Here is a 13,986-nt window from a genome sequence, read left to right as displayed (position 1 = left end):
TATGGTCTGAAATTCTACAACCTGTGAGACAAAAAGATTGATTTCATTCTAAAGTAAAACATATCGATATGGACCTTAAGATGTGGTATCCACCTTGACAAAAGTATGTATTGTGTGAAAGTCCAAAAAAACTGTGAATTCATTCTCACCTTCAGCCAACACTCTTTTGGAAAGCTTTGCTAAACCGTGTCAGGATCGAACTCACGACCTTCAGATTATGAGACTGACGCGGTACCTACTGCGCTAACGAGGCCCTTCTTGCAAAATTTTCAAAAAAGAACAAATATATATTGATACCGAATTTTGACAGTGATGTTGAAACCACCGTGCTAAAATATGTGTATGGTCTGAAATTCTACAAGCCCTGAGACAAAAAGATTGATTTCATTCTAAAGTAATACATATCGATATGGACCTTAAGATGTGGTATCCACCTTGACAAAAGTATGTATTGTGTGAAAGTCCAAAACAACAGTGAATTCATTTTCACTTCATCTTCAGCCAACACTCTTTTGAAAAGCTTTGCTGCCCCGTGTGAGGATCAAAATCACAACCTTCAGATTATGAGACTGACACAGTACCTACTGCGCTAACGAGGCCCTTCTTGCAAAAATGTCCAAAAAGAAGAAACAAAATATTGATACCGAAATTCAGATTTTGACAGTGATGTTGAAACCACCGAGCCAAAATATATGTATGGTCTGAAATTCTACAACCCCTGAGACAAAAAGTTTGATTTCATTCTAAAGTAATACATATCGATATGGACCTTAAGTTGTGGTATCCACCTTGACAAAAGTATGTATTGTGTGAAAGTCCAAAACAACAGTGAATTCATTTTCACTTCATCATCAGCCAACACTCTTTTGAAAAGCTTTGCTGCCACGTCTGATGATCGAACTCACGACCTTCAGATTATGAGACTGAGGCGCTACCTACTGCGCTAACGAGGCCCTTCTTGCAAAAATGTCCAAACAGAAAATATATATATATTGATACCGAACTTCAGATTTTGACAGTGATGTTGAAACCACCGTGCCAAAATATATGTATGGTCTGAAATTCTACAAGCCCTGAGACAAAATGATTGATTTCATTCTAAAGTAATAGATATCGATATGGACCTTAAGATGTGGTATCCACCTTGACAAAAGTATGTAATGTCTGAAAGTCCAGAATGACAGTGAATTCATTTTCACTTCATCTTCAGCCAACACTCTTTTGAAAAGCTTTGCTGCCCCATGTGAGGATCGAACTCACGACCTTCAGATTATGAGACTGACGCGCTACCTACTGCGCTAACGAGGCCCTCGATATGGACCTTAAGATGTGGTATCCACCTTGACAAAAGTATGTATTGTGTGAAAGTCCAAAATAACAGTGAATTCACCACCGTGCCAAAATATATGTATGGTCTGAAATTCTACAACCTGTGAGACAAAAAGATTGATTTCATTCTAAAGTAATACATATCGATATGGACCTTAAGATGTGGTATCCACCTTGACAAAAGTATGTATTGTGTGAAAGTCCAAAATAACAGTGAATTCATTTTCACTTCATCTTCAGCCAACACTGTCTTTTGAAAAGCTTTGCTGCCCCGTGTGAGGATCGAACTCACGACCTTCAGATTATGAGACTGACGCGCTACCTACTGCGCTAACAAGGCCCTTCTTGCAAAAAGTTCCAAAAAGAAAAAATATATATTGATACCGAACTTCAGATTTTGACAGTGATGTTGAAACCACCGTGCCAAAATATATGTATGGTCTGAAATTCTACAACCTGTGAGACAAAAAGATTGATTTCATTCTAAAGTAAAACATATCGATATGGACCTTAAGATGTGGTATCCACCTTGACAAAAGTATGTATTGTGTGAAAGTCCAAAAGAACTGTGAATTCATTCTCACCTTCAGCCAACACTCTTTTGGAAAGCTTTGCAAACCCGTGTCAGGATCGAACTCACGACCTTCAGATTATGAGACTGACGCGTTACCTACTGCGCTAACGAGGACTTTCTTGCAAAATTTTCAAAAAAGAACAAATATATATTGATACCAAATTTTGACAGTGATGTTGAAACCACCGTGCTAAAATATGTGTATGGTCTGAAATTCTACAAGCCCTGAGACAAAATGATTGATTTCATTCTAAAGTAATACATATCGATATGGACCTTAAGATGTGGTATCCACCTTGACAAAAGTATGTATTGTGTGAAATTCCAAAACAACAGTGAATTCATTTTCACTTCATCTTCAGCCAACACTCTTTTGAAAAGCTTTGCTGCCCCGTGTGAGGATCAAAATCACAACCTTCAGATTATGAGACTGACACACTACCTACTGCGCTAACGAGGCCCTTCTTGCAAAAATGTCCAAAAAGAAGAAACAAAATATTGATACCGAAATTCAGATTTTGACAGTGATGTTGAAACCACCGAGCCAAAATATATGTATGGTCTGAAATTCTACAACCCCTGAGACAAAAAGTTTGATTTCATTCTAAAGTAATACATATCGATATGGACCTTAAGATGTGGTATCCACCTTGACAAAAGTATGTATTGTGTGAAAGTCCAAAACAACAGTGAATTCATTTTCACTTCATCATCAGCCAACACTCTTTTGAAAAGCTTTGCTGCCACGTCTGATGATCGAACTCACGACCTTCAGATTATGAGACTGAGGCGCTACCTACTGCGCTAACGAGGCCCTTCTTGCAAAAATGTCCAAACAGAAAATATATATATATTGATACCGAACTTCAGATTTTGACAGTGATGTTGAAACCACCGTGCCAAAATATATGTATGGTCTGAAATTCTACAACCCCTGAGACAAAAAGATTGATTTCATTCTAAAGTAATACATATCGATATGGACCTTAAGATGTGCTATCCACCTTGACAAAAGTATGTATTGTGTGAAAGTCCAGAAGAACAGTGAATTCACCACCGTGCCAAAATATATGTATGGTCTGAAATTCTACAACCTGTGAGACAAAAATATTGATTTCATTCTAAAGTAATACATATCGATATGGACCTTAAGATGTGGTATCCACCTTGACAAAAGTATGTATTGTGTGAAAGTCCAAAATAACAGTGAATTCATTTTCACTTCATCTTCAGCCAACACTCTTTTGAAAAGCTTTGCTGCCCCGTGTGAGGATCAAAATCACAACCTTCAGATTATGAGACTGACACGCTACCTACTGCACTAACGAGACCCTTCTTGCAAAAATGTCCAAAAAGAAGAAACAAAATATTGATACCGAAATTCAGATTTTGACAGTGATGTTGAAACCACCGTGCCAAAACATATGTATGGTCTGAAATTCTACAACCCCTGAGACAAAAAGATTGATTTCATTCTAAAGTAATACATATCGATATGGACCTTAAGATGTGGTATCCACCTTGACAAAACTATGTATTGTGTGAAAGTCCAGAGAATTCATTTTCACCCAACACTCATTTGAAAAGCTTTGCTGCCCCGTGTGAGGATCGAACTCACGACCTTCAGATTATGAGACTGACGCGCTACCTACTGCGCTAACGAGGCCCTTCTTGCAAAAAGTTCCAAAAAGAAAAAATATATATTGATACCGAACTTCAGATTTTGACAGTGATGTTGAAACCACCGTGCCAAAATATATGTATGGTCTGAAATTCTACAACCTGTGAGACAAAAAGATTGATTTCATTCTAAAGTAAAACATATCGATATGGACCTTAAGATGTGGTATCCACCTTGACAAAAGTATGTATTGTGTGAAAGTCCAAAAAGACAGAGAATTCATTTTCAGCCAACACTGTCTTTTGAAAAGCATTGCTGCCCCGTGTGAAGATCGAACTCACAACCTTCAGATTATGAGACTGACGCGCTACCTACTGCGCTAACGAGGCCCTTCTTGCAAAAATTTCCAAAAAGATAAAATATATATTGATACCGAACTTCAGATTTTGACAGTGATGTTGAAACCACCGTGCCAAAATATATGTATGGTCCGAAATTCTACAACCTGTGAGACAAAAAGATTGATTTCATTCTAAAGTAATACATATCGATATCTACCTTAAGATTTGGTATCCACCTTGACAAAAGTATGTATTGTGTGAAAGTCCAAAACAACAGTGAATTCATTTTCACCCAACACTCTTTTGAAAAGCTTTGCTGCCCCGTGTGAGGATCTAACTCACGACCTTCAGATTATGAGACTGACGCGCTACCTACTGCGCTAACGAGGCCCTTCTTGCAAAAATTTCCAAAAAGATAAAAAATATATTGATACCGAACTTCAGATTTTGACAGTGATGTTGAAACCACCGTGCCAAAATATATGTATGGTCTGAAATTCTACAACCTGTGAGACAAAAAGATTGATTTCATTGTAAAGTAAAACATATCGATATGGACCTTAAGATGTGGTATCCACCTTGACAAAAGTATGTATTGTGTGAAAGTCCAAAACGACAGAGAATCGATTTTCAGCCAACACTGTCTTTTGAAAAGCATTGCTGCCCCGTGTGAAGATTGAACTCACGACCTTCAGATTATGAGACTGACGGGCTACCTACTGCGCTAACAAGGCCCTTCTTGCAAAAATTTCCAAAAAGAAAAAATATATATTGATACCGAACTTCAGATTTTGACAGTGATGTTGAAACCACCGTGCCAAAATATATGTATGGTCCTAAATTCTACAACCTGTGAGACAAAAATATTGATTTCATTCTAAAGTAAAACATATCGATATGGACCTTAAGATGTGGTATCCACCTTGACAAAAGTATGTATTGTGTGAAAGTCCAAAACGACAGAGAATTCATTTTCAGCCAACACTGTCTTTTGAAAAGCATTGCTGCCCCGTGTGAAGATTGAACTCACGACCTTCAGATTATGAGACTGACGGGCTACCTACTGCGCTAACGAGGCCCTTCTTGCAAAAATTTCCAAAAAGAAAAAATATATATTGATACCGAACTTCAGATTTTGACAGTGATGTTGAAACCACCGTGCCAAAATATATGTATGGTCCGAAATTCTACAACCTGTGAGACAAAAAGATTGATTTCATTCTAAAGTAATACATATCGATATGGACCTTAAGATGTGGTATCCACCTTGACAAAAGTATGTATTGTGTGAAAGTCCAAAAAAACTCTGAATTCTTTCTCACCTTCAGCCAACACTCTTTTGGAAAGCTTTGCTAACCCGTGTGAGGATCGAACTCACGACCTTCAGATTTTGAGACTGACGCACTACCTACTGCGCTAACGAGGCCCTTCTTGCAGAAGTGTCCAAAAAGAAGAAACAAAATATTGATACCGAACTTCAGATTTTGACAGTGATGTTGAAACCACCGTGCCAAAATATATGTATGGTCCGAAATTCTACAACCTGTGAGACAAAAAGATTGATTTCATTCTAAAGTAATACATATCGATATGGACCTTAAGATGTGGTATCCACCTTGACAAAAGTATGTATTGTGTGAAAGTCCAAAACAACAGTGAATTCATTTTCACTTCATCATCAGCCAACACTATTTTGAAAAGCTTTGCTGCCGCGTGTGAGGATCGAACTCAAGACCTTCAGATTATGAGACTGACGCGCTACCTACTGCGCTAACGAGGCCCTTCTTGCAAAAAGTCCCAAAAAGAAAAAAAATATATTGATACCGAACTTCAGATTTTGAGAGTTATGTTGAAACCACCGTGCCAAAATATATGTATGGTCTGAAATTCTACAACCTGTGAGACAAAAAGATTGATTTCATTCTAAAGTAAAACATATCGATATGGACCTTAAGATGTGGTATCCACCTTGACAAAAGTATGTATTGTGTGAAAGTCCAAAAAAACTCTGAATCCATTCTCACCTTCAACCAACACTCTTTTGGAAAGCTTTGCTAACCCGTGTGAGGATCGAACTCACGACCTTCAGATTATGAGACTGACGCGCTACCTACTGCGCTAACGAAGCCCTTCTTGCAAAATTTCCAAAAAAGAAAAAATATATATTGATACCGAATTTTGACAGTGATGTTGAAACCACCGTGCCAAAATATATGTATGGTCTGAAATTCTACAACCCCTGAGACAAAAAGATTGATTTCATTCTAAAGTAATACATATCGATATGGACCTTAAGATGTGGTATCCACCTTGACAAAATTATGTATTGTGTGAAAGTCCAAAACAACTGTGAATTCATTCTCACCTTCAGCCAACACTCTTTTGGAAAGCTTTGCTGCCCCGTGTGAGGATCGAACTCACGACCTTCAGATTATGAGACTGACGCGCAACCTACTGCACTAACGAGGCCCTTCTTGCAAAAATGTCCAAAAAGAAGAAAAAAAATATTGCTACCGAAAATCAGATTTTGACAGTGATGTTGAAACCACCGTGCTAAAATATATGTATGGTCTGAAATTCTACAAGCCCTGAGACAAAAAGATTGATTTCATTCTAAAGTAATACATATCGATATGGACCTTAAGATGTGGTATCCACCTTGACAAAAGTATGTATTGTGTGAAAGTCCAAAACAACAGTGAATTCATTTTCACTTCATCTTCAGCCAACACTCTTTTGAAAAGCTTTGCTGCCCCGTGTGAGGATCAAAATCACAACCTTCAGATTATGAGACTGACACAATACCTACTGCGCTAACGAGGCCCTTCTTGCAAAAATGTCCAAAAAGAAGAAACAAAATATTGATACCGAAATTCAGATTTTGACAGTGATGTTGAAACCACCGTGCCAAAATATATGTATGGTCTGAAATTCTACAACCTGTGAGACAAAAAGATTGATTTCATTCTAAAGTAAAACATATCGATATGGACCTTAAGATGTGGTATCCACCTTGACAAAAGTATGTATTGTGTGAAAGTCCAAAAAGACAGAGAATTCATTTTCAGCCAACACTGTCTTTTGAAAAGCATTGCTGCCCCGTGTGAAGATCGAACTCACGACCTTCAGATTATGAGACTGACGCGCTACCTACTGCGCTAACGAGGCCCTTCTTGCAAAAATTTCCAAAAAGATAAAATATATATTGATACCGAACTTCAGATTTTGACAGTGATGTTGAAACCACCGTGCCAAAATATATGTATGGTCCGAAATTCTACAACCTGTGAGACAAAAAGATTGATTTCATTCTAAAGTAATACATATCGATATCTACCTTAAGATGTGGTATCCACCTTGACAAAAGTATGTATTGTGTGAAATTCCAAAACAACAGTGAATTCATTTTCACCCAACACTCTTTTGAAAAGCTTTGCTGCCCCGTGTGAGGATCTAACTCACGACCTTCAGATTATGAGACTGACGCGCTACCTACTGCGCTAACGAGGCCCTTCTTGCAAAAAGTTCCAAAAAGATAAAAAATATATTGATACCGAACTTCAGATTTTGACAGTGATGTTGAAACCACCGTGCCAAAATATATGTATGGTCTGAAATTCTACAACCTGTGAGACAAAAAGATTGATTTCATTCTAAAGTAAAACATATCGATATGGACATTAAGATGTGGTATCCACCTTGACAAAAGTATGTATTGTGTGAAAGTCCAAAACGACAGAGAATCGATTTTCAGCCAACACTGTCTTTTGAAAAGCATTGCTGCCCCGTGTGAAGATTGAACTCACGACCTTCAGATTATGAGACTGACGGGCTACCTACTGCGCTAACGAGGCCCTTCTTGCAAAAATTTCCAAAAAGAAAAAATATATATTGATACCGAACTTCAGATTTTGACAGTGTTGTTGAAACCACCGTGCCAAAATATATGTATGGTCCGAAATTCTACAACCTGTGAGACAAAAAGATTGATTTCATTCTAAAGTAAAACATATCGATATGGACCTTAAGATGTGGTATCCACCTTGACAAAAGTATGTATTGTGTGAAAGTCCAAAACGACAGAGAATTCTTTTTCAGCCAACACTGTCTTTTGAAAAGTTTTGCTGCCCCGTGTGAGGATCGAACTCACGACCTTCAGATTATGAGACTGACGCGCTACCTACTGCGCTAACGAGGCCCTTTTGCAAAAATTTCCAAAAAGAAAAAAAATATATTGATACCGAACTTCAGATTTTGACAGTGATGTTGAAACCACCGTGCCAAATTATATGTATGGTCCGAAATTCTACAACCTGTGAGACAAAAAGATTGATTTCATTCTAAAGTAATACATATCGATATGGACCTTAAGATGTGGTATCCACCTTGACAAAAGTATGTAATGTCTGAAAGTCCAGAATGACAGTGAATTCATTTTCACTTCATCTTCAGCCAACACTATTTTGAAAAGCTTTTCTGCCCCGTGTGAGGATCAAACTCACGACATTCAGATTATGAGACTGACGCTCTACCTACTGCGCTAACGAGGCCCTTCTTGCAAAAATTTCCAAAAAGAAAAAAAATATATTGATACCGAACTTCAGATTTTGACAGTGATGTTGAAACCACCGTGCCAAAATATATGTATGGTCTGAAATTCTACAACCCCTGAGAGAAAAAGATTGATTTCTTTCTAAAGTAATACATATCGATATGGACCTTAAGATGTGGTATCCACCTTGATAAAAGTATGTCTTGTGTGAAAGTCCAGAACAACAGAGAATTCATTTTCACTTCATCTTCAGCCAACACTGTCTTTTGAAAAGCTTTGCTGCCCCATGTGAGGATCGAACTCACGACCTTCAGATTATGAGACTGACGCGCTACCTACTGCGCTAACGAAGCCCTTCTTGCAAAATTTCCAAAAAAGAAAAAATATATATTGATACCGAATTTTGACAGTGATGTTGAAACCACCGTGCCAAAATATATGTATGGTCTGAAATTCTACAACCCCTGAGACAAAAAGATTGATTTCATTCTAAAGTAATACATATCGATATGGACCTTAAGATGTGGTATCCACCTTGACAAAATTATGTATTGTGTGAAAGTCCAAAACAACTGTGAATTCATTCTCACCTTCAGCCAACACTCTTTTGGAAAGCTTTGCTGCCTCGTGTGAGGATCGAACTCACGACCTTCAGATTATGAGACTGACGCGCAACCTACTGCACTAACGAGGCCCTTCTTGCAAAAATGTCCAAAAAGAAGAAAAAAAATATTGCTACCGAAAATCAGATTTTGACAGTGATGTTGAAACCACCGTGCTAAAATATATGTATGGTCTGAAATTCTACAAGCCCTGAGACAAAAAGATTGATTTCATTCTAAAGTAATACATATCGATATGGACCTTAAGATGTGGTATCCACCTTGACAAAAGTATGTATTGTGTGAAAGTCCAAAACAACAGTGAATTCATTTTCACTTCATCTTCAGCCAACACTCTTTTGAAAAGCTTTGCTGCCCCGTGTGAGGATCAAAATCACAACCTTCAGATTATGAGACTGACACAATACCTACTGCGCTACGAGGCCCTTCTTGCAAAAATGTCCAAAAAGAAGAAACAAAATATTGATACCGAAATTCAGATTTTGACAGTGATGTTGAAACCACCGAGCCAAAATATATGTATGGTCTGAAATTCTACAACCCCTGAGACAAAAAGTTTGATTTCATTCTAAAGTAATACATATCGATATGGACCTTAAGATGTGGTATCCACCTTGACAAAAGTATGTATTGTGTGAAAGTCCAAAAAAACTCTGAATTCTTTCTCACCTTCAGCCAACACTCTTTTGGAAAGCTTTGCTAACCCGTGTGAGGATCGAACTCACGACCTTCAGATTTTGAGACTGACGCACTACCTACTGCGCTAACGAGGCCCTTCTTGCAGAACTGTCCAAAAAGAAGAAACAAAATATTGATACCGAACTTCAGATTTTGACAGTGATGTTGAAACCACCGTGCCAAAATATATGTATGGTCTGAAATTAGACAACCCCTGAGACAAAAAGATTGATTTCATTCTAAAGTAATAGATATCGATATGGACCTTAAGATGTGGTATCCACCTTGACAAAAGTATGTAATGTCTGAAAGTCCAGAATGACAGTGAATTCATTTTCACTTCATCTTCAGCCAACACTCTTTTGAAAAGCTTTGCTGCCCCGTGTGAGGATCGAAATCACGACCTTCAGATTATGAGACTGACGCGCTACCTACTGCGCTAACGAGGCCCTTCTTGCAAAATTTCCAAAAAAGAAAAAATATATATTGATACCGAATTTTGACAGTGATGTTGAAACCACCGTGCCAAAATATATGTATGGTCTGAAATTCTACAACCCCTGAGACAAAAAGATTGATTTCATTCTAAAGTAATACATATCGATATGGACCTTAAGATGTGGTATCCACCTTGACAAAATTATGTATTGTGTGAAAGTCCAAAACAACTGTGAATTCATTCTCACCTTCAGCCAACACTCTTTTGGAAAGCTTTGCTGCCCCGTGTGAGGATCGAACTCACGACCTTCAGATTATGAGACTGACGCGCAACCTACTGCACTAACGAGGCCCTTCTTGCAAAAATGTCCAAAAAGAAGAAAAAAAATATTGCTACCGAAAATCAGATTTTGACAGTGATGTTGAAACCACCGTGCTAAAATATATGTATGGTCTGAAATTCTACAAGCCCTGAGACAAAAAGATTGATTTCATTCTAAAGTAATACATATCGATATGGACCTTAAGATGTGGTATCCACCTTGACAAAAGTATGTATTGTGTGAAAGTCCAAAACAACAGTGAATTCATTTTCACTTCATCTTCAGCCAACACTCTTTTGAAAAGCTTTGCTGCCCCGTGTGAGGATCAAAATCACAACCTTCAGATTATGAGACTGACACAATACCTACTGCGCTACGAGGCCCTTCTTGCAAAAATGTCCAAAAAGAAGAAACAAAATATTGATACCGAAATTCAGATTTTGACAGTGATGTTGAAACCACCGAGCCAAAATATATGTATGGTCTGAAATTCTACAACCCCTGAGACAAAAAGTTTGATTTCATTCTAAAGTAATACATATCGATATGGACCTTAAGATGTGGTATCCACCTTGACAAAAGTATGTATTGTGTGAAAGTCCAAAACAACAGTGAATTCATTTTCACTTCATCATCAGCCAACACTATTTTGAAAAGCTTTGCTGCCGCGTGTGAGGATCGAACTCAAGACCTTCAGATTATGAGACTGACGCGCTACCTACTGCGCTAACGAGGCCCTTCTTGCAAAAATGTCCAAAAATAAGAAAAAAAATATTGCTACCGAAATTCAGATTTTGACAGTGATGTTGAAACCACCGTGCTAAAATATATGTGTGGTCTGAAATTCTACAAGCCCTGAGACAAAAAGATTGATTTCATTCTAAAGTAAAACATATCGATATCTACCTTAAGATGTGGTATCCACCTTGACAAAAATATGTATTGTGTGAAAGTCCAAAACAACAGTGAATTCATTTTCACTTCATCTTCAGCCAACACTCTTTTGAAAAGCTTTGCTGCCACGTCTGATGATCGAACTCACGACCTTCAGATTATGAGACTGACGCGCTACCTACTGCGCTAACGAGTCCCTTCTTGCAAAAATGTCCAAACAGAAAATATATATATATTGATACCGAACTTCAGATTTTGACAGTGATGTTGAAACCACCGTGCCAAAATATATGTATGGTCTGAAATTCTACAACCTGTGAGACAAAAAGATTGATTTCATTCTAAAGTAATACATATCGATATGGACCTTAAGATGTGGTATCCACCTTGACAAAAGTATGTATTGTGTGAAAGTCCAGAAGAACAGTGACTTCATTTTCACCCAACACTCTTTTGAAAAGCTTTGCTGCCCCGTGTGAGGATCGAACTCACGACCTTCAGATTATGAGACTGACGCGCTACCTACTGCGCTAACGAGGCCCTTCTTGCAAAAATTTCCAAAAAGAAAAAATATATATCGATACCGAACTTCAGATTTTGACAGTGATGTTGAAACCACCGTGCCAAAATATATGTATGGTCTGAAATTCTACAACCTGTGAGACAAAAAGATTGATTTCATTCTAAAGTAAAACATATCGATATGGACCTTAAGATGTGGTATCCACCTTGACAAAAGTATGTATTGTGTGAAAGTCCAAAACGACAGAGAATTCATTTTCAGCCAAAACTGTCTTTTGAAAAGCATTGCTGCCCCGTGTGAAGATCGAACTCACGACCTTCAGATTATGAGAATGACGCGCTACCTACTGCGCTAACGAGGCCCTTCTTGCAAAAATTTCCAAAAAGAAAAAATATATATTGATACCGAACTTCAGATTTTGACAGTGATGTTGAAACCACCGTGCCAAAATATATGTATGGTCCGAAATTCTACAACCTGTGAGACAAAAAGATTGATTTCATTCTAAAGTAATACATATCGATATCTACCTTAAGATGTGGTATCCACCTTGACAAAAGTATGTATTGTGTGAAATTCCAAAACAACAGTGAATTCATTTTCACCCAACACTCTTTTGAAAAGCTTTGCTGCCCCGTGTGAGGATCTAACTCACGACCTTCAGATTATGAGACTGACGGGCTACCTACGGCGCTAACGAGGACCTTCTTGCAAAGATTTCCAAAAAGAAAAAATATATATTGATACCGAACTTCAGATTTTGACAGTGATGTTGAAACCACCGTGCTAAAATATATGTATGGTCTGAAATTCTACAAGCCCTGAGACAAAAAGATTGATTTCATTCTAAAGTAATACATATCGATATGGACCTTAAGATGTGGTATCCACCTTGACAAAAGTATGTATTGTGTGAAAGTCCAAAACAACAGTGAATTCATTTTCACTTCATCTTCAGCCAACACTCTTTTGAAAAGCTTTGCTGCCCCGTGTGAGGATCAAAATCACAACCTTCAGATTATGAGACTGACACAATACCTACTGCGCTACGAGGCCCTTCTTGCAAAAATGTCCAAAAAGAAGAAACAAAATATTGATACCGAAATTCAGATTTTGACAGTGATGTTGAAACCACCGAGCCAAAATATATGTATGGTCTGAAATTCTACAACCCCTGAGACAAAAAGTTTGATTTCATTCTAAAGTAATACATATCGATATGGACCTTAAGATGTGGTATCCACCTTGACAAAAGTATGTATTGTGTGAAAGTCCAAAAAAACTCTGAATTCTTTCTCACCTTCAGCCAACACTCTTTTGGAAAGCTTTGCTAACCCGTGTGAGGATCGAACTCACGACCTTCAGATTTTGAGACTGACGCACTACCTACTGCGCTAACGAGGCCCTTCTTGCAGAACTGTCCAAAAAGAAGAAACAAAATATTGATACCGAACTTCAGATTTTGACAGTGATGTTGAAACCACCGTGCCAAAATATATGTATGGTCTGAAATTAGACAACCCCTGAGACAAAAAGATTGATTTCATTCTAAAGTAATAGATATCGATATGGACCTTAAGATGTGGTATCCACCTTGACAAAAGTATGTAATGTCTGAAAGTCCAAAATGACAGTGAATTCATTTTCACTTCATCTTCAGCCAACACTCTTTTGAAAAGCTTTGCTGCCCCGTGTGATGATCGAATCACGACCTTCAGATTATGAGACTGACGCGCTACCTACTGCGCTAACGAGGCCCTTCTTGCAAAATTTCCAAAAAGAAAAAATATATATTGATACCGAATTTTGACAGTGATGTTGAAACCACCGTGCCAAAATATATGTATGGTCTGAAATTCTACAACCCCTGAGACAAAAAGATTGATTTCATTCTAAAGTAATACATATCGATATGGACCTTAAGATGTGGTATCCACCTTGACAAAAGTATGTATTGTGTGAAAGTCCAAAACAACTGTGAATTCATTCTCACCTTCAGCCAACACTCTTTTGGAAAGCTTTGCTGCCCCGTGTGAGGATCGAACTCACGACCTTCAGATTATGAGACTGACGCGCAACCTACTGCACTA

At 37.9% G+C, this 13,986-nt stretch overlaps 3 non-coding genes across 3 annotated transcripts; all 3 read right to left on the bottom strand.

Moving 5' to 3' along the window:
* Positions 1–5,218: 5,218 nt before the first annotated feature.
* trnal-caa (transfer RNA leucine (anticodon CAA)) lies at positions 5,219–5,291 on the bottom strand. Its single transcript has one exon. It is a non-coding gene; the product is annotated as a tRNA-Leu (tRNA).
* Positions 5,292–9,740: 4,449 nt separating this feature from the next.
* On the bottom strand, positions 9,741–9,813 carry trnal-caa (transfer RNA leucine (anticodon CAA)). The gene has a single exon. It is a non-coding gene; the product is annotated as a tRNA-Leu (tRNA).
* A 3,414-nt stretch (positions 9,814–13,227) lies between these two features.
* On the bottom strand, positions 13,228–13,300 carry trnal-caa (transfer RNA leucine (anticodon CAA)). Its single transcript has one exon. It is a non-coding gene; the product is annotated as a tRNA-Leu (tRNA).
* Positions 13,301–13,986: the final 686 nt, after the last annotated feature.

This window comes from Oncorhynchus kisutch, unplaced genomic scaffold (genome assembly GCF_002021735.2).
Source record: "Oncorhynchus kisutch isolate 150728-3 unplaced genomic scaffold, Okis_V2 scaffold1177, whole genome shotgun sequence".
NCBI lineage: Eukaryota > Metazoa > Chordata > Actinopteri > Salmoniformes > Salmonidae > Oncorhynchus > Oncorhynchus kisutch.
The sequence above is the reverse complement of the archived record's forward strand: the minus strand, read 5'-3'. Positions and strand labels throughout refer to the sequence as shown.